Genomic DNA, 21,618 nt, shown 5'->3' with positions numbered 1-21,618 from the left:
ATGCTGAAAAAGCCAGTAGCCTAGCTGTTTCAGTATAGCTTTTATTAAACTGAGGTTTCCCCCGCGCTGTAGCTAGTTAAGGTGGAATGTTTCCTTTTCCTTCAAGCCACGAGTTGATGCTGTGTGAATCATTCAGCCCACCTTAAATATAATTAAGTTGGAATGTTTCCTTCTTTCTTCAAGCCGCGAGTTGATGCTGTGTGAATAATTCAGCCCACCTTAAATATAGGACGAATGACAACGTTGCCAAGTTTCACTCGTTTTATTGGCTCGACATGCACACACACACTGACACACACAAAACACCCCTTGGAGAAGTATGGGAACGCCGTTCCCCCGCGTTCTACGGGCACTACACCTATGGTTACCTAGCAATGAAAGCAAGAGTGCAACGTTAAATAACACGTCTCACGGTCGGTGATACGAGCTGATGATAATTATTATAGAACGTTAACAACGCTAAGCTATAATGCTAACTCAGCCAAGACAGTGAAAAGCCCCGTTATTTAACCAGTGGCGCTGGAAGTACTTTTAGGTAGGGGGTGCTGCAAGGCCGTAGCCACCGATTCAATGTTGGGGGGCGGGCGACGGAAAATTTGACCAGACTGAAATGTTATAACAGAAGTGGAGTATTGGCCAGAATTACATGAACATTTGGACACTTATTCAGCGGGTATTTTGCATGTTGCGTTCAGGTGCAGTAATTTTTTTTTTTTTTTTTTACATCTCTTGCCACCAGCGGGTGCTGTAGCGCCCACCGCACCGTGCTTCCAGCGCCGTTGACCACAACGGCAGTGAAACAACTTATCCAGCTAACGCTAGCTAATTAAATAGTTACCTGATGTTGTAGAAGTTGATGGCTCTCTCAAGTTCCGTCATCATCTTCCTCCAATACTTCAGCTAACGTTACAGCTGACGAACTGAGGAGGTGCTGCTAACGTTAGCTGTGGTGCGGTGTCTGCTTCATTCACTCAGGCTAACACGTTACAGTCTTCAGCATTTAGCTAAATATATCTTGTGTTTGACCATGCTTCCTCAAGTTTGAAGTGTTTCCCTAGTCAGCTTTGCAATTCACATCACAAATGTTGCAACCTGTGTTGTCTGAGTCTATCTTGGTAAAGTGTAGCCACAGCTTTCGGCTGGTCCTGTTTTGCTTTCAGGACCTTCAGGTAGAGTGACGTACTGACGTAACGCGCTCTCGCGTGTTGCCTTAAGGTTCCGTCGGAATTTCTATTTTATCCACACTCTTTCTATTACTCAGATGCGTTCAAGTACCGACATTTGGTACCGTTCGTTTTTATGTGAACTGGTACGGGGCAGTACCGACGTAATTCGGTCGGTGCCTGTAAAAGTACTGAGTTCGGTACCCATCCCTAGGTGTGACACCAATAAGAAAGATGTGATAGACAGATGGTTCCTCCCTCCTCTCTGCCCTTTGAAACCACTTCCAAAGATGCAGTCCCAGATGGTTATGTGTAACAAACCATCTGGCAAGTCAGGTTAGTAAAAAAAACAATGATAACAGATGTGTGAAACAAACAAACAAACAAACTGATTTCCTCCCTTTATGGCAGATTGCAACATATTTTGCTGCTAATACTGAAGATCAATTTAATACTACACTGGCACCAATAAAGGGGTTACTTGGGCGGTATTCATATATTTTAATATTTTATCAAAATCTATAATATTATAGTTTACTCTTCCACAGAGTGAGAGGTAGAGAGACATTGGAAGTGTATATAGTTTGTATTGCAGTCCTATTACAGAGAGAGTGAGAGATGTCTTCCTTTCCATCTTCCCTCCCTCCTCTCCTCCTCCCTTATCTCTCCTCCACCTTTTGTTGCCATGGGGATCGTATTTAGGCAGCTGTGTAACTCCACTTTAGCTTGTCACTGTGTGTGTGTGTGTGTGTGTGTGTGTGTGTGTGTGTGAGCGTGCACACGCGCATGCACATAAGCTGCTGTTGACCCTGCAACAGAACACACACACACACACACACACACACACACACACACACACACACACACTGTGTGTGTGCGTGTGATAATAAAGACGGGTTTGTCTGTCCGACTTTGATTTAAAAAAAGGGTTGCTTATTGTTTTTTATTATATATTATTGTTTATTATTACATGCAGAAGGGTCCAAAAAACTTGAAAAAAGAATAATGACCCCCCCTCCCCGCGCTCTACAGATGAATGGACTGTTCCTTCTAGATGCGAGCCTGCATGCACTGCGCTCAGCGCTTGAAGCCAGACTCCCGAGTGGAGAGGACGTGCATATCACATAATATAGGGAAGCATTACTGTAACTCCTCCAGGTAACGTGATGCAATGCAACACAACATGAAACAGTTTAACAGAGTTGTCAGAGCGCATTTCAACTGATTTCGAAGGGAAAAAAGAGAAAAGTAAAGCAATCATTTTAGTTTCACTTTCATGTGGACTGCCCCAGAAATCTATCAACCGCCTCCAACTTGTACAAAGTACTGCAGCCAGGGTTCTTACAAGAACTCAAAAATATGAGCATATTTCCCCTATTCTCGCCTCATTGCATTGGTTACCTGTGGTGTTCAAAATTGATTTTAAATTTTCAGTCAGTCTTCCCCAGGGCAGCTGTGGCTACATCACTCGTAGCTTACCACCACTGGTACGAATGGTGTGAATGAATAATGATTCCTGTGAAGCGCTTTGGGTGTCTAGAAAAGCGCTATATAAATCCAATCATTATTATTATTATTATTATTAAAATGGTATTGCTTGTTTTTAAATCACTGAATGGACTTGCCCCATCTTACATTGTCGACTGTCTCACCCCCTTAGACCCCTGCTCGTACTCTCAGATCTGCGGTCGCTCTCGGTCCCCAGGGTGAGGCTGGAGACTGAAGGCAGTAGGGCTTTTGCTGTAAGGGCCCTCAACTGTGGAATAACCTTCCATTGAGAAACAGACAACCTCAGTGTCCAGCGTGTGCACAGTCGCACACACACACACCAGCGTTTCCGTTAGACATGAACGGTGCCGGACAACGTGTCTGGCATGATTTCAGTTTCCCGGACAATTGGAATAAATTCTGGTCACATATTAGATCTGTGTTTATTGAGCTTAAAAAACAATTGATAGCAGGTTATAGCCTATAATCTTGATATTTCCGTAAATTCCCTGCACCAACCATGCTTTTTATGAGCGGTCAATCAAACGGAACGACCTGAAATGCAAGCTTCGGGGTTAATTAATTTCTCTGTGCTGCGTGCAGCATCGACTTTGGTACACGCTGCCTTAGGCTCAACACGACGTAGCCTATTAACACGTTCACTGCCAATGACGAGTTGAGTCGTCAAAAAAAATCCAACGGTTGACTGCCAATGACGAGTTGAGTCGTCAAAAAAAAAAAAAAAAAAAATTTTGACGGTGGGACGTGGATCAACGCCCCCCACGTCTCCTATAAAAATATTGGAGCCACCGAACGTGTACAACCCATTCCACCGACCCACTAAGTGGCGACAGTGCTCTCCAGACTAGAAAAAGCCGAGCCAAAACTGCAGGGGAACGCGCGAGGAAACCATTATCATACTGTAAAATGGATTGGCGAAAACGATTTCGCTTTCGCGCATTATCGCGCTGGGAGCTGGCGGTGGGGGATTGCAAATTTGCATAATAGATTATGCGTGCAACACACTTTGAAACACCGCAGAAAGCCCACAATCGCACGCAGCTTCATTGTACAACCGAAACGACTCATGCAGACTCGCCCAAAGAGCAGCCGCCAGCAGCCAGGCAGCACAGACAGGCAGAGCCTCGCTTGTGACAAATGCTGCAAAGCCACTAGAGACACACCCACGGAGGGAGGAGTTTGAAGGAGAGGGGGGTTTCCTGCTGCTATGGAGGAAATTACTGTTCAAAACTATTGTTTAGATGTCTGACGTCTTACGCCAAAAATAAATGGTTAAAGTGACTGTTCTATCGAATTTCACAAAAAGCCATTTATCTCAGAATAAATTTTCAGACGCTGAAACCATGCTGTATTCTACTGCTAATGCCTACATAACTACTAACTCTACAAACTAACTCTTTTAGACAGAGAAAGCACACATTCTATTAGTTCTTTTGAGATCATTTGTGTTCACAAAATCTTAGCAGAAAAGAATCCTCGGCTCTTGAAAGATGAGCCAGAATCCTCAAAAAAAAACCTTGGCAGAACCTACCTACAGTATTGAAAAAACGGCTGGCAGTGAATGTGTTAAAAGAACACTGGCGAGGGCTTTTCAGTTCTCAGATCAAGGCTACAGGTAACTAGCGTTAACGATAATGTATTCTTACCTTTTCTTCCAGTTTAAAGTAAAGCAAATATTCCTAGCTGCGCTTGTGAACTTTAATAGCCTATAGTCCGTTTGCGGAAAACACCGCATGTAAATCAGCTGTAGTCTGCTTTCAATCAATCTGGGAACCCATCGGTTAAAAAAAAAGTATATATTTTTCTCTATTCTGGGGGCACCCTCGTTTCAATGCTAAGCAAAAGGAACTCGAGGGGCTCTGCCGGCAGCGGAAGAAAATCCCTTTCCGTTCCCTGCAAGCTCTGCCATTGGCTCCAACTGACTGGCTCTGACATTTTATGGATTTCCTTCCCCCTCCCTGCGTGTCGCTCTAAAATCCCTCTGTCGCTATGAAACAACTACATCGCTAGCTCGTTGCTAGTAGCAAGAAGCAACTTGCTACACGCTCAAAATGGTAAGTTTTGACCACACCGGTCACATTCACAAGATTTTGATTGTGGAAAGCGCACTGTGCGAGCCTGAACCCTGCGAGCACTGTTGTACAGCTTTGCACGGAGCTTGCCGGCAGATTTTCGATGCAAGTCGAGAGATTAGCTTTCAATTAACGCTATTGCGTCGTCATTGACAATATCGTAACGTTAGACCCGCTTGGTTTCAGAAAATTGCTTTTTAAGTTGATTCACATCTCATCTCTCTTTCTCTCCCTGCATGTAACGTTAGTATGCAGGAGTGGTATAGCTAGCCTGGTAAACCAGCCGGCATGTGAACTCACATTTCATTTTGTTCTACCAGACCGTCTGGCCTCAAGCCCTGGGAGTGCTTCTGCAGAAATTGCAAAGCGTACGAGCCAATCGGCGACCGGCCTCGTAGTTGACATCGTAACCGGTCAATCAGGAACACCGCTAACAAAACAGTAATGGCTGCCTCCTTGCCTGTCCGCCTCGAGGAGTAACATCAACGAGGATGCAACAGCGGAGGTTCTCGGCGGAAATATGTTTTTGCCGTTCTTCCGAGTGGATTTGTGTTTGACCGGATCCAAAGCTGATTGGCTGAAGGAGTCTGTCAAGGCAAGTACACCCGCCCAACTTCCGCCAACTGCAAACACTGGGTGAAGGCTTAAGGCCAGATGGTTTGGTAGAATTAAATGAAATGTGAGTCCACATTTTGATTAATTTTACTGGTCAAAGTCCGGCAACTGTCGGACAACGGAAACTCAGACACATGCGCGCACGCACACACACACACACACACACACACACACACACACACACACACACACACACACACACACACACTGTAAAGCCCTGTGCATGTGCGCACACATACTACACACACACACGCACGCAATTGTAAACTGTAAAGTTCAGGTTCACCTTGCCTCGTCCCCTCTCTCTCTGATATCTGTGCAGTTGTTTCACCCTCCTCTTCCTCCTCTCTCCTCTGTGTCTGCTCTGCGGCTCGTCTCTCTCGTGTCACAGGTTTGATGCCAGACTGCGACAGGCTCGTTCTGAGGCGTCTCCTCCGCGTCGTGTGACTCCACTGCTGACTTTGCTGCAACTTTTCCTCTTTGATGCCGGCGCACTTTCTCTCTCACCTTGCCTTTCTTTTCCGACCTACTTTCCCAAAAAACAACATGGATTGTCTTTCTCTGAGTCTGTTTTTGTGCCTGGCATTCAATTATTTAACCTTTTCTTTTCTTTTGTCTTTTATTTGTCTATATTTTATCACCTACCTGTGTCTTTGTCTGGCAGAAAACATGTTAATAATGGATTGTATAGATTGAGAGGGAGGGAGAGAGGGAGAACGTGTGTGTGTGTGTGTGTGTGTGTGTGTGTGTGTGTGTGTGTGTGTGTGTGTGTGTGTGTGTGTGTGTGTGAGTGTGAGAGAGTGTGAGAGAGTGAGAGACAGACAGACAAAGAGAGTTCTTTTGAAGTTGTGATGTTTGTAGTCCAGAAGCATTGATGTTGAAGCCCGTCTATGATTCCCATTGAAATCAGCAGTCAGAAGTGAAGTGAAGCAGGCAGTTTCAGATGATATCATCCTGCAACATTGGTTACTTTCAGAGCTGAGTCAAAACTAATATAAAACTCTCACTTCATGACTCTGGGCTCTGCCTTCAGATCCATACCTGGCATGAATATCTGGACGTAGCTATTGTAACATCACCCATTGGTTTTTGGATTTGCGTTTTGAAGCCTCGCGGTTGGCACTTTCACATCTTGGTTATTTGGAGCCAGAAGTGAGGTAAATTTGGACGAGAAGAGCTGCAGCGCCCCCTGCTATTGGTCCATGATCAGGGAGCTGGGCAGTCACTGGACAGGTAGTCTCGCTGGCCCCCTCCCTCCCTTGTGATGGGCAGTGCTTAGCGGCAGTACCCTTGGAAAATAGTTTCAAACAATCCAACTTGCCGTTTTCAGCGTGTAGCAACGAGCTGGCGTGTAGGTTTCTGCCGTTAGCTTGCTAGCTAGTTAGCGTTGTTTTAGTTTAGTTTTCACTGCGGCGGCAGGGCACTATTTACAGCGACACACAGGGAGGAGGGAGCGGAAGCCACTCTGATTGACATGGTCGGAGCCAATGACAGAGTTTGTAATAAGCCGGGAGCGGACATCCGGCTGCCACCGAAACAGTTGCTCCAATGGGAGAGCAGAGTAGAGCAGGGAGGGTTTATCCCAGTTATGGAGACCTGCGGCGCCAGACTCCTCTCACGGTAGGGAGGGGAGGCTGGCCAGCGAGACTACTGGACAGGTGACCTGTCAATCACGCCCCAAAGCATAGTCTGCTTTATCATCTATTTGACTTTAAATGGGGCCATAATTTATTAAATGAACATCATGCTGTATTGAGGAAGACTTGAAACTAGTGTGATTCAGACCATAAACTCATTAGGAAAGTGTTTACTGAGGTCATAAATCAAGGGAGAAGTATGGCCATTTTCCCATTCACTTGCATGTAACTAGACCTCTTTTTGCAGCTACTGGAGTCGCCCCCTGCAGGCCATTAAAAAGAATGCAGGTCTAAGTTACTTCCGCATTGGCTTCACAAACGGAGCTAGGAGCTAGCCCACTGGTCAGATCCATGACTCTGGGCTCAGTCTGTGTGTCTGTGCTCTGAGTTTTCCAGTTCCACCATCAGATGCTATCAGGCATACTGGGAGGAGGCAAGCTGTTTCACAAACATTCATGATGATGGTGATGATGATGGTGGTGATGATGACTCTGTGCTTGCACTCAAACTGCTTCTGTGCACTCTTGAAACTTCTGCTCTTAGATTTCTTCTCTGCGCTTGGATTTTTTGTGTGCTAAAACACTCAATGAAATTATCTGCGGGTCAGGGTTAGCCTCATGGATAATTTCATTGGTCAACACTATACCTGGAATTCTATTGGTTCGGGGTTTTTGACAACTTGTATTATGGGTATTTATTTATTTATTTGTTTATTTGGACGGGACAGTGCAAAATTAATGAACACAGAAACCATAGAACAGATAATAAAACCTGGAACATAGTAAAAGTGTAAAAATTGCTGGATTTAGCACGAGGCTAATTTCCATCCATTGTCCCCATAAAACATAAAACACAGTAAACATAAAACGTAAAACATAATAAAACATACATAGAACATAGGTAGCAGAAGTACACTCTAAAACTACGTAAAACATAAGTAGCAGCAATACACTCCAAAATACTTGGCAGCAATTACTCTTATAAAAATAAAATTACATAATAATACACAAAAAGAAAGAGAAGAAAAACATACTACCTGTGAATACATGACTGGTTTGTTTTCAGCCATTTTTTGAGACTGCCTTTGAAAGTGGCAAGGGTGGGGCTGTCCCTTATGGAGGGGAGACTGTTCCATATTTGGCTGCCTTTTATTGACAGGACATTCTGACCAAACGTGGTCAGTCTACGATGGACCTTGCAGTCACCTCTGGTGTCTGACCTGGTGCCAAGTCCAGTGATTCTATTTTTATGGATGAATTCCTGTAAAGGAGGGGGAGCTAGTCCATGTAGGCATTTGTAGAAAAAACAGGCACTCTTTAAGACCTTGAGATTTTCAAAGCTCAGGAAGAGATGTTGTTCCAGAATGTTACAGTGGTGGTATGACAAAGGTTTTCTAGCAAATGCCTTGATGGCTCTGTGATAAAGCTGTTCAATAGGTTTTATGACAGTGGCACCAGCAAACGACCAGTTTGTGAAGCAGTATTCAATGTGAGAGAAAATCATGCAGTGGAGATATGTTTTAGCTGCATCAACTGTTAAAAAAGGCCGGATTTGTCTAAAATTAGCTAAATTAAAATTAATTGTGCTTTTCATTTTTTTTATGTGTTTCTTGAAGGAAAGGTTCGAGTCCAAAATGACTCCGAGGTACTTGAAATGGGAGACAATTTCCAATTCCTCCCCCCCCCAGACACATTGGACCTTGTGATGCCAACTGGTCGTTTGCTGAACATCATGCATACAGTTTTTTTTTTATTTAGCAACAGGCACGTGTTTTGCAGCCAGTGTTGGACCTTTTCTAATACATTTGTGAGATTGCAGGAGATCAGGTCGGTTGTTTTACCATGTACAAAAATGACCGCGTCGTCAGCGTACATCTGTACATTGAAGTCAGGGCATATGTCCGGCAGGTCATTGATGTACAGGGAAAATAATAATGGCCCAAGGATCGATCCTTGTGGCACACCAACTGGGTTGTCAAGAAAAGGGGACTTGACACCATCAACCATGACACACTGTTTTCTGTTTGTTAAGTAGGACTTAAACCATTTTATAGTATCAGCAGAGAAATTGAAGTGAGATAATTTAGCCAGGAGTACTTGATGGTTGACAGTGTCAAATGCTTTCCTGAGATCCAGGAACACAGCACCAACATATGGGTTTTTGTCAAGCATATGCTTAACCTTCTCAATGAAAAGACAGTTAGCTGACTCGGTAGAGTGATGCGCACGGAAGCCAAATTGTAGTGGGTGGAGTGGGGTGTGACCTTTGTCAAGATGTTTAATCATGAGTTTCGACACCCACTTTTCAGCAACCTTAGATATGGTGGGTAGGATGCTGATTGGCCTGTAGTTGGCCACTTGTACCCTACTACCTGATTTAAAAATTGGGGTCACAATGGCCACCTTCCAGGATGATGGTACCTCCTTTAGTCTAATTGATTGGTTCACCAATATGGTGATAGGTTTTATTAGAGCGACCGAGTGCATTTTTAAGAAGTCTGTGTCCAGGCCATGGGTGTCCCTGGCCTTAGAGCGTTTCAGTGCCACAAGTATTTTTCTTACCTCTTCCTCTGTTATTTCCTCCAGCTCAAAGAGGGGTCCAGCATCCACAGTTGGACTGGGTGAAACACCAGAGGGGGCAAAAAGTTTTGTTATTTCAAATACACTGTTCAAAAAATACTCGTTAAAAGTACAGGCCAGCACAGTGGGGTCTTTAATCAGGACGTTATTGACTTTTAATTCCAGGATATCGTTGACCTGTTTGCTCTGTTTACCTAGTAATTTATTTATTTATTTTATTATTTATTATTATTTATTTATTTAAAGTCCCTGGAAACCAAAATCCACAAAAACGTTCTAACTATGTTATTTAGGGTCTTATGTTAGTAATTGTGTCCCTCAGAAATTATTATACATTACTTTCAACCCAAAGCCTTAAAATCGACTCTTTTCTACAAGATTGTACAAGGTACTTCCTCATTGAAGAGAGCAGTGCGCGAGGTGCTAAAATGCAGGAGCTTATGACGTCATAAGCTCTATATAACCTTTGTACACGCGCGCAATCCGCACCCACCCTCCTTTTGTCCGTTCTTTGCCCCCACTGACAGCGCTCACTCAGTGTCTGTCTGTCTGCCTCCCTCCCTCCTCCCCTCCTGTCTGCCGAGCGCTATGCTTCTCTCTCTTTCTCTCTCTCTCTCTCTCTCTCTCTCTCTCTCTCGACAAGTGAGAGAGAAGGCAGCATAGCGCTCGACACAGCCTGGTGACGCGAGGTTACTCACACACACACACACACACAGACACAGTAGCGCTGTGCAGTCGCAGCAAGTCTCTCTCTCTCCCTCTCCGAGCAACGAACACACACAGACACAGTAGCGCTGTGCAGTCGCAGCAAGTCTCTCTCTCTCCCTCTCCGAGCAACGAATACACACACACACACACACACACACACACTGTGTGTCACTCGATCTCTCTTTCTCCGTTTCCCTCCCCCCCTCTGTCTCGCGCTCTCTCTCTCTCTCAGACCTGCTGCAGACGGGACACGCCCACACAGTCCGCGGGAGAAAATACACTCTAAAAAATAATTGATTCTCATGACTTTTGCCAGACTGTCAAACCTAAATTTATATACTTTGCGACGTTCATCATCGTTCAAATTTGGCTGGTGGCTTATTAACATAGGGTCCTGTGATGTGATGAACTCAAAATGCTAAATAATAAAGAAATATTTCTGGTTTCCAGGGACTTTAAGATCTCCCATACTTTTTTACCGTTTCCTTTTGCACCTTCGATTAAACTGATGAAAAAATTGGCTTTGGCCTTTCTTAAGGTCCAAGTCACCTTATTGCGTACATGGGTGAATCTCTGCCTATCCGTCGACAGCCCAGATTTCAGGCTTTGTTTAACTCATTGAGTGCCAATGACGTCGAACGACGTCAAATCAAATAGTAACGTAGAGTGCCAATGACATCTAAAGACGGCAAATGCGTTTTTTGACGGTGGGACGTGGATCAAAGCCTCATGCATCTCCTGTAAAACTATTGGAGCTATTGAAGGTGTATAACCTATTTTACGGACCCATTAGGTGGCGACAGTGCTCTCCAGATTAGAGAAAGTTTAGGAAAAACAGCAGAAAAAGCCGTGATGAAAGAGAAACCGATGCATGAGCCAGAGCGGCACAGATTGCTCTGGCTGGAGCTAACGTTAGCTGCGAACAGCAGCCAATCCGCTCCCACGACTGAGCCCCTCTGTCTCTGCTGCGATAGTTTCTCCACACGATTAGCCGCCAGAAAAGAAAACCAAAGCCAAACCATTCTCATGAGAATGGTTTGGCTTTTCGGTGTCGCGCTGGGAGCCGGCGCACAAAGCGGAGCGCTCCGAAAATAGACTCTGGGTGCAGCGCACTTTGAAACGCGCAGCAGAAAGCCTAGAATTGGACGCAGCTTCATCCCAGCTCACAACCGAAACCCCAGAAACGCAGACGAACTCAGCGAGCCCGATCCAGACTCCCCCGACGAGCGGCCGCCATCCGAACGTGGATCCGCAGGCAGCAGAGCCTGCCATAGCAGGCAGCAGAGACTCGCCTGACACACGCAGCAGAGCGAGCAGAGCCACCAGAGACACTCCCACGGAGGAGGAGTTTGGAGTTGAGGGGGGTGGGGGTGCTGTTTTATTGAAGGAAATTACTGTTCAGATGTTTCAGGTCAGAAAATATTAGCTTCAGAGTCAGTGATTTGCTTGAAATGCTTCATTTCACAAAAGGCTCATTATCTCAGCTTCTAGATGGAAACGTCTGTTTTTGGTGAAATCAACCTATCTTCTCCGGCTGATAACTAAAGAACGGAAAATGATATCAATAAACTTTTTTTTGCTGATGATAGAAGAGAGTCTCATCGTTCTTTGGGCGTGTTCGGTGTTTACATAGTAATATCACACAATATTCTGTGGGCCTCGAGATATCACTGATAACGCTCTGAAACTCTGGCACTGGGAGCATCCGTTTTCCAAAAGTGGCTGGCACTCAATGAGTTAAGGAGTGAGTCCCTAAGTCGCAGTAATGAACTGTAACTTTTGTTCCACCAGGGGAGATAATGCTCCTGCCTGGCCTTTTGGTGCCCCTTCCTGGAGAAAGAAGATATTGTTTAATTGATTTTTTCTGTGAACCGATTACAGTTTAACTCTAAATTATCAGAGGAGAGGGTTTCATCCCAGTTTATATTTTTAACAGCATCTCCAAAGCTTTGTTGCATGTTCTTTGGGATGAAGTTAAAGAAAGAGCAGTTTTTATTTGGTGCATTTAGGGACCGTTTTTTGTTTGGTATGGTATGGTTAGGCAACTAAAGCAACTTGGTTAAGGTTAGAGAAATGGTTTGGCCATGGTTAAGAAAAACAAGGAAAAAGGGGAAGGAGTCGGTAGTGAGAATTGTCTCTTACCCACAATCCCCCTCTCTTCTCACACCACGACTAACTCATGTGACAGGTGTTTGTCGCGGCGTTATCCCAAACGTGTTGAAAATGACACATTCCATTCACTCCCAGCCCCCCCCCCCCCACACACACTCTTTCTCTCTCCCTCTGTTTAGAGCTCCCTCTCTCCCTCGTCCATCCATCCTCATAAAGTGCACATCTCTCACCTGGTTGGACAGCTACCCACCTGTGGCGCCGCACATCACTCCATCGCTCCGCACCGGGTGGAGGAGAACTCAGATTTTATTCACAGTATTCCTGGGGTTTTGTTTACACAGAGGTTTGACTTTCACCCCGTCTCTGCCTGTCTGCCTAGGCCGCGTGCCATGCCTCTCTCTCTCTCTCCCCCTCTGTCTCTTTCTCTCCATCTCTCGCTCTCTCTCTTTCCCTCTCTATCTCTCTCTCCCTCCCCCTAGCTCGTCGCCCGCGGCACTTTCCAGCAGCATCGCCCGGGCTTGATATTTCCCCCCCGAGGAAGGCGAGGAGCCGCACATAAACTAACCTGCTGTTTCACTCCATTATGGCATCGAGATGTGGCTCAGACTTTTATTTTGTTAAGGGGAGAGAGGGGAGCTTCCACCCAGAGCACATTGTTGTGGTTTTTGTGATGGGATAAAAAGAGACAGAGAGAGGAGACTGAGAGAGAGGAGACAGGAGAGAGGAGGCGAGCAAAGGAGGGATTGAGGAGGAATGATCCGACACAACATAGGTTTCCATCCAAAAGTATCACAAATTTTAATCACATTTTCAGAAAGTCTGCAAAAGAAAATGTGAAATTGTGCACGTTCCATCCACTATACCGTTAGAGACCGTTCGTTATTTAGAAGGGGGGTCACTGGAGGGATTTGGTGTGCTCTGAAATAAAAAGCTGTGCCCCTTCCCTGATCAAAAAATATTTTTCCTTGACCCTCCCCAAGTGATTTGAAAAATATGATTGCCCCTCCCCAAACAATATTGTGGCGAGCTTGCGTGAAAGAATGCAGACTCACACAGAGATCTTACTTTTAACCACTCCTGCGCCTCATACACCGCGTGACAGCAGGGGGTGTTATTTATTCCACATCGGAATCATTCAACATTTGCAGAAACTCCGGCCAGAGGTGATCGAACACACTAACAGTCTCAGTCGTGGTGGCTACATTGATAGTAAAACTAAACCTTATCCTGGCCACACAAACATTGCCATTACCACATAATGCAATCAAAACATGAGCACAACATCACTAAACCACGTTTTTAACTGTAACAGTAACAAGCTTCCCACAAGAACATGAACTCCCATAATCCTTTGCGCTTCTTAGAGCAGAACTGTCACCAATCAGAGCGACCGCCTCCTCCGGTCGCTATATAATGCTATTTTCGCTTGTGAAACAATCTTCAGTCTGTGTATATCAATATTTGTGTTTAAATAGCGGTCAATGACTGATGGAAAAAAAATAATAATCTCGAAATCAAAACACAACCCTATGTGAAACATATATGTCATCCTGGTGGTATAAATATCCCTCGCAGACTTAACGTAATTTAGGAGATGAGTGACAGCCGTAACTCGGTTCTACTGTGACTTCCTAGACGACTTATCTGCGCTGATGCAAGATAGAGCTCATATATATTTTGTGATGCCATGTCTGTTTGTTTGCTCGACTTTGTTCCAGTGGGTTATTCGCGCTGGAAATGTACTTCCATTTAATCACCAGAAAAGCGCCACTGATTCGCCAGATACTGTACACACCTACTGTCTGGATAGGCCAAGCACAAAGATCGACAGATAGGACCGCCAAAGAGAAACAATGCACCAGGACATACCAAACAGTTTGGACAGGAGGGGTGTAAATGAAGCAACTCAGTAGTTGTTGAAGTCCGAAAAGCAAACATTACAACAACAAAAAAGTTTATATATTTTTATCAAATCAAAATTGTATACCCCTCCCCTGGACTCAAATTAAAGAGAGTGTACCCTCCCTCAGACTAAATTTAAAACAAGATGACCCTCCCCTATTTTCCTCCAGTGGATCCTTCCCTAAATAACGAACGGTCCCTTATTAAGAGTTGTTGAAGTTGGTGAAGAGGATGCTCAACTACTTAACTAAAACATCGCCAGACGCCAGTCAAACCCTCAAACGAGGGGAAATGAACCCCATGTTGTCTGAATAAATGTGAGGTAAAGAGAAAACATCCATGAGGAAAACATGATGGTTTGGTGATGGAGAGCACACTGCCTCTGCTGACCTGCTATAGCCACTTCTTATCATGAAGTCTGGATCATGTCTGGCTAGCCAGAGCAGGATATTTTCCGGTTTTACCTTTCTAGACATGAGGAGTCTGTGTTTAGAAACAGCTGGAAATGGTCGGTATTCTCTCTGCCAGGGCCTAAAAAAAAAAAAGTTTGGTTCCTGTTGGTTGTCAGTTGAGGTGATGGGTCGGTAGGGATTTTTTTTTTCCAGTAGCAGCAAGGGATAGATAGGAAATATATATATTTTTTATTTTCCTTAAAATTACAGCAGCGATGGATACTTTTTTCATAATATAGCCTACATGTACTCTACCACTGTGCTCTACACACGTTTTTATATGAACAAAATATTTAAGTCAATTTGAATGCTTTCATATCAAACATGTTTGATATTTAGGACTGAAAATCTGCGCTAATACATCATCCTGCTGCGCAAGCCTCCCGTCATTATCGTTAATTGACGCGGCGCCGCACTGCAGGCATCAGATAGGCTACCAAATACCAACAGCACAGAACCATGAGTATTTTGGGGAAAATGTCACTAATTTATATCACAATGAATGACCAATGAATAAAAAGTTGTTATACCATAGTTTCAAAGCCCCTGCCAGTCAGAGGCTGTTAATCTCCTACCTGTCTACAGGGCCGCGGGAAGTAGGGGTGCTGCAGGTGCTGCAGCACCCCCTAGATTTTTTCCCTTTTTTTTTTTTTTTTTTTACAAATGTAATTAGAAGGAAAAAAAGCTTTTGCACACCTAGACTCAACAGGTGCGTCAGAGAAGGGCAAAACCCGACACAGTACCAAAATAAACTCCCGCACACTGTCTCCACATGCAAGAAAAGGTTTAATCAGAATAATAACATTTCGGTCGTGAGACCTTCATCAGATTCTCTTACAGAAGAGGAGGAGGGACCCAGTTAAATAGGCTGGCAAACCTGCATGGACCAATCGGGTCGCACTGCACCCTGACATCATAATTGAACACAATTACCTAGATAGAGAATGGATAGAGAACCTAGATAGAGAATCGGTCCCTCTTGTAGGGACCGATTCTAGGAGGATTTTCCCTATATGCCCACCAGAATCCTATATTTATCTCGTGAAATTCTGTCTTTTTCATGTGTAAACCTGGCCTGTGTGATCCTTATTCTGATGTTATCCTTCTTATATTGTGTATAACATTTGTTATCACCCACTGTATGTATATTGTATTATGAAGAGTGTATGTTTATCACTGTTTTGGGTATTGCTGTGCACTATCAGACCTCTGACCCATACCTGCCATTCTCTATCTAGGTAATTGTGTTCAATTATGATGTCAGGGTGCAGTGCGACCCGATTGGTCCATGTAGGTTTGCCAGCCTATTTAACTGGGTCCCTCCTCCTCTTCTGTAAGAGAATCTGATGAAGGTCTCACGACCAAAACGTTATTATTCTGATTAAACCTTTTTTTGCATGTGGAGACAGTGTGCGGGAGTTTATTTTGGTACAAATGTAATTAAAAATATTTTGCAGTGCACTATGTTCCTTTCTTGTTTAAGAATGTTTCGGGAAATGAAAATGTAGCCTACTTAAATAGAATGATCAACAATAACAATCAAGGAAGTTACATGCTTCTAGGCTAGAGAAGAAGAAGCGCGCATGCACGCACATGTTGTGTTGAACCAACCAACAACCAATACGAATTGTTTAATCTGGCAATAAAGAAATGTGAACTTGACATGCTATTGTAATTATTATTAATTAATACACAGGACAAGATGTTACTATCCCTTGTGCCAAAATCCGAGGAAAAACACATTTAGAAGCCCAATCCAGAATAAAACAAGCTAACAGGCTAACAAACTAATAAACAAGACACAAATCACCAGTTACCTACCCTAGCCAACAGCAGTATGAAGCATGTCATTGGGGTTTTCAAGTGGGCACCTTCCTTCACCGACGCTTCGTTAAGTTAGGCCCACGACACCTCAAGAAGGCTTAACGGTGTAATCCAGCGTCCTGGAAACACCCCCCTCCATGCTACCACCGCACAACTGCATATTACCTCACTATCTAAGCCTAGCTATCCAGGTCGGTTCGGTATGACATTCCTGACTACACCACCACTGTCAATGATTCAGCCCTGTTGATGCGGACCGTTAATCATGACCAACAACAAACAATCCCTAACTACACCACCACTGTCAATGATTCAGCCCTGTTGATGCGGACCGTTAATCATGACCAACAACAAACAATCCCTAACTACACCACCACCGTCAATGATTCAGCCCTGTTGATGCGGACCGTTAATCATGACCAACAACAAACAATCAATCTGACCTTAGCGAGCTCCCCAGCTAGCATGTTTCCTCCTTATCCACAGCCATTCACTTGCTCGTTCTGCTGCCTGAGACATGTTGCTAACCGCAAGTTTCAGGCTCCGTCCCCGAATGCCCAACTCAGTTAGTAAGGCAATAACGGACTTTGCCACAAAACCACGGCAGCCCACCTCTACAGGCCGCACTTGAGCCCTCCAACCTCGCTGCTCTGCCTCTGCTGCCATTTCAGCATACCTAGCTTTCTTGCGCTCATAAGCCTCCTCAACTCGATCTTCCCACGGGACTGTGAGTTCGATAAAATAAACTCTCTTCTCTACCTCAGACCACAGTAACAAGTCCGGACGTAGCCGGGTGCTAACTATATATGCTGGGATGACTAGCTGTTCATTCAAGTCAACCCTCATTTCCCAGGCTCCACCTACACTTAGCTGCCCTAACTTGTGCCTGACCTTAATTGGTCTAATCTTTTCTCCCTCACGTACAAATTTGATCTGTCTAGTCTCTTTGCTAGCAACTAGAGAATTTACTTCTAGCCGCTTTTCCTCAAATGCAGCTGCCAAACATTTCAACACCTGGTTGTGACGCCAGGTGTATCGCCCCTGGGAGAGACTGACCTTACACCCTGACTACTCAAAAATGCACCTCCCACTATACAGCAAATAGAGGAGTCAATGTTTCTTGATATATGCCATTCAGATCAGAATAATTAGTCTAGTCATTAAGTTTGCTGATATTTCTATCATGTTAACTCTGTGTCATGTTAACTGGTGTATTCAGAGCAAATAGGAAGATATTGTAACGAAGTGGGTATTCGTCCAAGGAACTGGAGACTTGAAGTTGGTACAGGCTTTTTATTCTTGTCTTCACAATACACGCTCCTAGCAGCTAGCTTCGCTGCTAGCTCTGCAACCACCCGGTCAGCTCCCTCGCATAGCCTGACTGGCCTCCGCCCCGGCCGCTGGTCACATATATCCCCTTCCCCCTAGGAACACACCCCCACATATCAGTTCCTAGCCAAGCACGGAAACACCCCAATACACGTAATTACCCGATACGTTACACTTCCCCCACACAACTTTAATGTCGCTTCCACGCGACATGCACAACCCACACACATCCCCCTGTACCAAAACACACCCAACACAATATTTTTCCCATCACCACATCAAAATCTAATCCCCACAAACCCCACAACATTTCAATTCCCCACAATTAGTCCCTTCTTTTTTTCCCAACACCCCCGTCATAATGTCCAGTTTGCATCAGGTACTCCGTAATGTCTAGTTTTCCATTAGGTACCCCCATAATGTCTAGTTTCCCATTAGGCACTCCATAATGTCTAGTTTTCATTATTTCCTTCTTTTTCACACATTCATTTAAATTCAACACAATAGCCCATTCAACAATAACCCCCACATCTCAATTTAAACACAAGCCCCCACATTTTCCTTAACTTTTCTTTTTAAACCCCATTTCCATCCCCCCTTTTACAGCTTCTGTCCCCCCTGAAGCACGCTAGTCCCGCTCAACCCCCAGTGGGGTTAATCCTCTGCAGTGTAAGTCAGCACGGTCCCCCCTCTGTGCCCCACAGTCCTCACACGCATCGCAGTATCTTCGCACATCCTCCTTCTGTTTGCCCCAGTAGAAATGTCCACGGATGCGGGTGAGTGTCTCTTCGGGCCCAAAATGACTGGAACCAGGGCCCTTGTGTGCCCCCTTAAGCGCCAACTCTCGCAGGCAACCGGGTACAACCGCCTGCCTCCCTTTTACCCCGTGCTCTGTTCTCTCCAACAGCCCGTCTTCATCCAGCCGCAGGTCGGAAAACACGTTCCACAGTCCCTTCGTGGCACCAGAAAACATGTGAGTCTCCTCCACAGGGGGCCGGCGTCCGGCCGCCACCCACGCAAGCACCGGACCGATCTCCGCGTCCTCCGCCTGCCTGCGTCTCCACTCACTCACGTCGACATCCTTGATGGTCGCTCTGTCGTCCTCCAGATCCACATCTGGACAGTCCTCCTCGTCTTCCTCCACCTCCTGCACTCGGTCGTCCTCCCGCCCCCCTTCCCCAGGGGACGGCGTGTTCAGGACCACAGGGGGAACACAACCGGCCTCGCTCTCCACCTCGGCTTTCCGCACAGCAACCGTGGGGGGCGCAGTGCAGTTTCTGGCTAAGTGCCCAGGCGAACGGCAAGTCCAGCAGAGTCTCACCTGCCCGCCGCCTGCACGTCTCTCTTCTCCCGCTGCCCTCCGGTCCCCGACAGCCTTTTGACACTCTCTAGCCAGGTGTCCAATCTCGCCGCATGCCCAGCAGGCTCCCTGCTGTCCATGTCGTTGTCCCGCATACCCGGTCCGTCTCCCGGGACCGCTTCTGCACCACCTCGCCACGTGGCCCGGCTCTCCACATGTCCAACACAGTCTCTTTTGCGGCTCCGCGTGGGGCCCGTGCTCAACTGTGACGCGGTATACAGTGATGTTATTGACGTTTGGTTGCTCCCCTGGAGCGGTGGGAGGGTGACCCATCTGGACTACCGGCCCCCCTGCAAACGTCAGTGTGCTCTTCCCTAGGTCTACTGTGCATTGGTTTAGCGTCAAGTAGTCCTCCCCCAAGATACAGGGCCCCGCCATCTCTACTACCCATACCGGAAAGTTCACTGTCTGTCCCCCCACAGTTATCATCACGGACCCCCTTCCCCTCATCGGCATCAACTCACCGGATACTGTCCTCAGCAGCTGGTCCGCTGGCTGCTCCAGAAGCGCTCCCTCTGGCATCATGTTGTAGTTCACCAGCGTTGCCGTACACCCCGTGTCCACCAGGGCGACACAGGGCTTCCCTTGCAGGCCGACCTGAACATGGCAGCCGTTCATCGTGTGCGGCCCGTTCTGCATGTTGACAGCGCCGGCGATGTCGTCTGCTTCGGGGGAAGGCGACGCCCCACCTCCCCGTCTGTACCGCTGGGCCCCCTCCAACGGTGACGTGGCCATAGGGAATATGACGTAGGGGGCCCGTCTCGCCCCTCTTAGACGGGCCCCGCGCCGTTTCCCTGGTTCCACGCTCCTCCGCGGCACTCTCTGGCCCGATGCCCGGGGCGTCCACAGGTCCAGCAGCGCATGGCCCCGGGCCCCCTGGCCCCGGTATTGTCTCGTGGGGTGTGCTGCAGGGTCGCTCTTCGGAGCAGTTGTTCTGTTAACTGGCGCACCGACTCAGATAGCTCTTTCACCATGTTGCCTTGCTCTGCCAAGGCCGTCTTCCACGCTGGCTCTTCTTGTAGCTGGCTCTCCGCTGCCATTCTCACCACTGGGGCGGCCTCCATTATGCCGCTGCTCTTATCCCAGCCTTCTACTGTCTCTATCTCCAGCGCCAACTCCAGCGCTGCTCCCAGTGTTTTTGGATGTCCCAGCGTTACCTTCTGGCTTAGACCCCGTGGCTCGATGGCCTGGACAAAGTAGCTTAGGGCTAACCCATCCAGCGCCTCCGTCGGTAGCTGGCTGTATGCGCGCCGGCTGAGAGTCTCAATGTCTGTTGCCAGTGCACGCAGCGACTCACCCTGCCGTCTGCGTCTGTTACACAGTTCCGCGGCTACGATGGCCTGCTCTTCACATCGTCCGAAGCGTCTCCGCAGGGCCGCCATCACAATGTCTAAGTCTTTTGTGTCTGCCATTGCTGCCACACATGTTATAGCTTCGCCCTCGAGCGACATCACCAAGTGACTGGCTCTCTCTTCCCTCGACCAGCCATTCATGTCCGCTGCTACGTTAAACATTGTGCAATATGGCTCCCACTCGCCTTTACCGTTGTATTTCGGGACGGGCACGTCCTTCCTGGTTCTGCAGGCGCCATCCCCCGCCGTCGCGTGCCGTGCTTCAGCCTCGTCACTCCCCGCCTGTCTGCCAGCGGGGCCCGGCTCGGCTCCGCTCTCCTCCCGCCCGAGGTTCTCCCTCATCAGTCTGTATTCCTCCTTCATCCGTCTGTATTCCCCCTTATTCTCCGAATACACCGAGGCTTCAGACTCTTCCACCTCGCTCTTCATCTTTAGCCGCTTCATTCCGCACTTTCTCCGTCGTTCCTCCTCACTCTCTCCTCTCCCGGCCGAATCAGAGGCGTTACCGCTTTACTGTCTGACACCAATGTAACAAAGTGGGTATTCGTCCAAGGAACTGGAGACTTGAAGTTGGTACAGGCTTTTTATTCTTGTCTTCACAATACACGCTCCTAGCAGCTAGCTTCGCTGCTAGCTCTGCAACCACCCGGTCAGCTCCCTCGCATAGCCTGACTGGCCTCCGCCCCGGCCGCTGGTCACATATATCCCCTTCCCCCTAGGAACACACCCCCACATATCAGTTCCTAGCCAAGCACGGAAACACCCCAATACACGTAATTACCCGATACGTTACAATATAGAGCATTATCATCATGCTATATATCTCCCTCTTTGCTCTGAATGAGTGAGAAAAGGAGAAAATACTGAATAATTACATCACAACAGTATCCTAATGTTAATTTAAAATGAGATATTCCTCTAAATATGGCAAAAAAATGTAAAAAAAAAACGTCAATTCTTTTTTGAGTCCCTTCCTCCCAGCACCCCCTGCTTAAAGTGACTTC

The 21,618-nt window shown here is 46.5% G+C and overlaps 1 protein-coding gene across 1 annotated transcript in view; it reads left to right on the top strand.

Moving 5' to 3' along the window:
• npas3 (neuronal PAS domain protein 3) overlaps nt 1-21,618 on the top strand; it is a gene marked incomplete at both ends in the record, with an annotated part of 1,009,388 nt that overhangs the window by 264,505 nt on the left and 723,265 nt on the right. The window lies entirely within an intron of this gene.

The sequence above is a fragment of the Poromitra crassiceps genome (genome assembly GCF_964638095.1).
Source record: "Poromitra crassiceps genome assembly, chromosome: 3".
NCBI lineage: Eukaryota > Metazoa > Chordata > Actinopteri > Beryciformes > Melamphaidae > Poromitra > Poromitra crassiceps.
The sequence above is the reverse complement of the archived record's forward strand: the minus strand, read 5'-3'. Positions and strand labels throughout refer to the sequence as shown.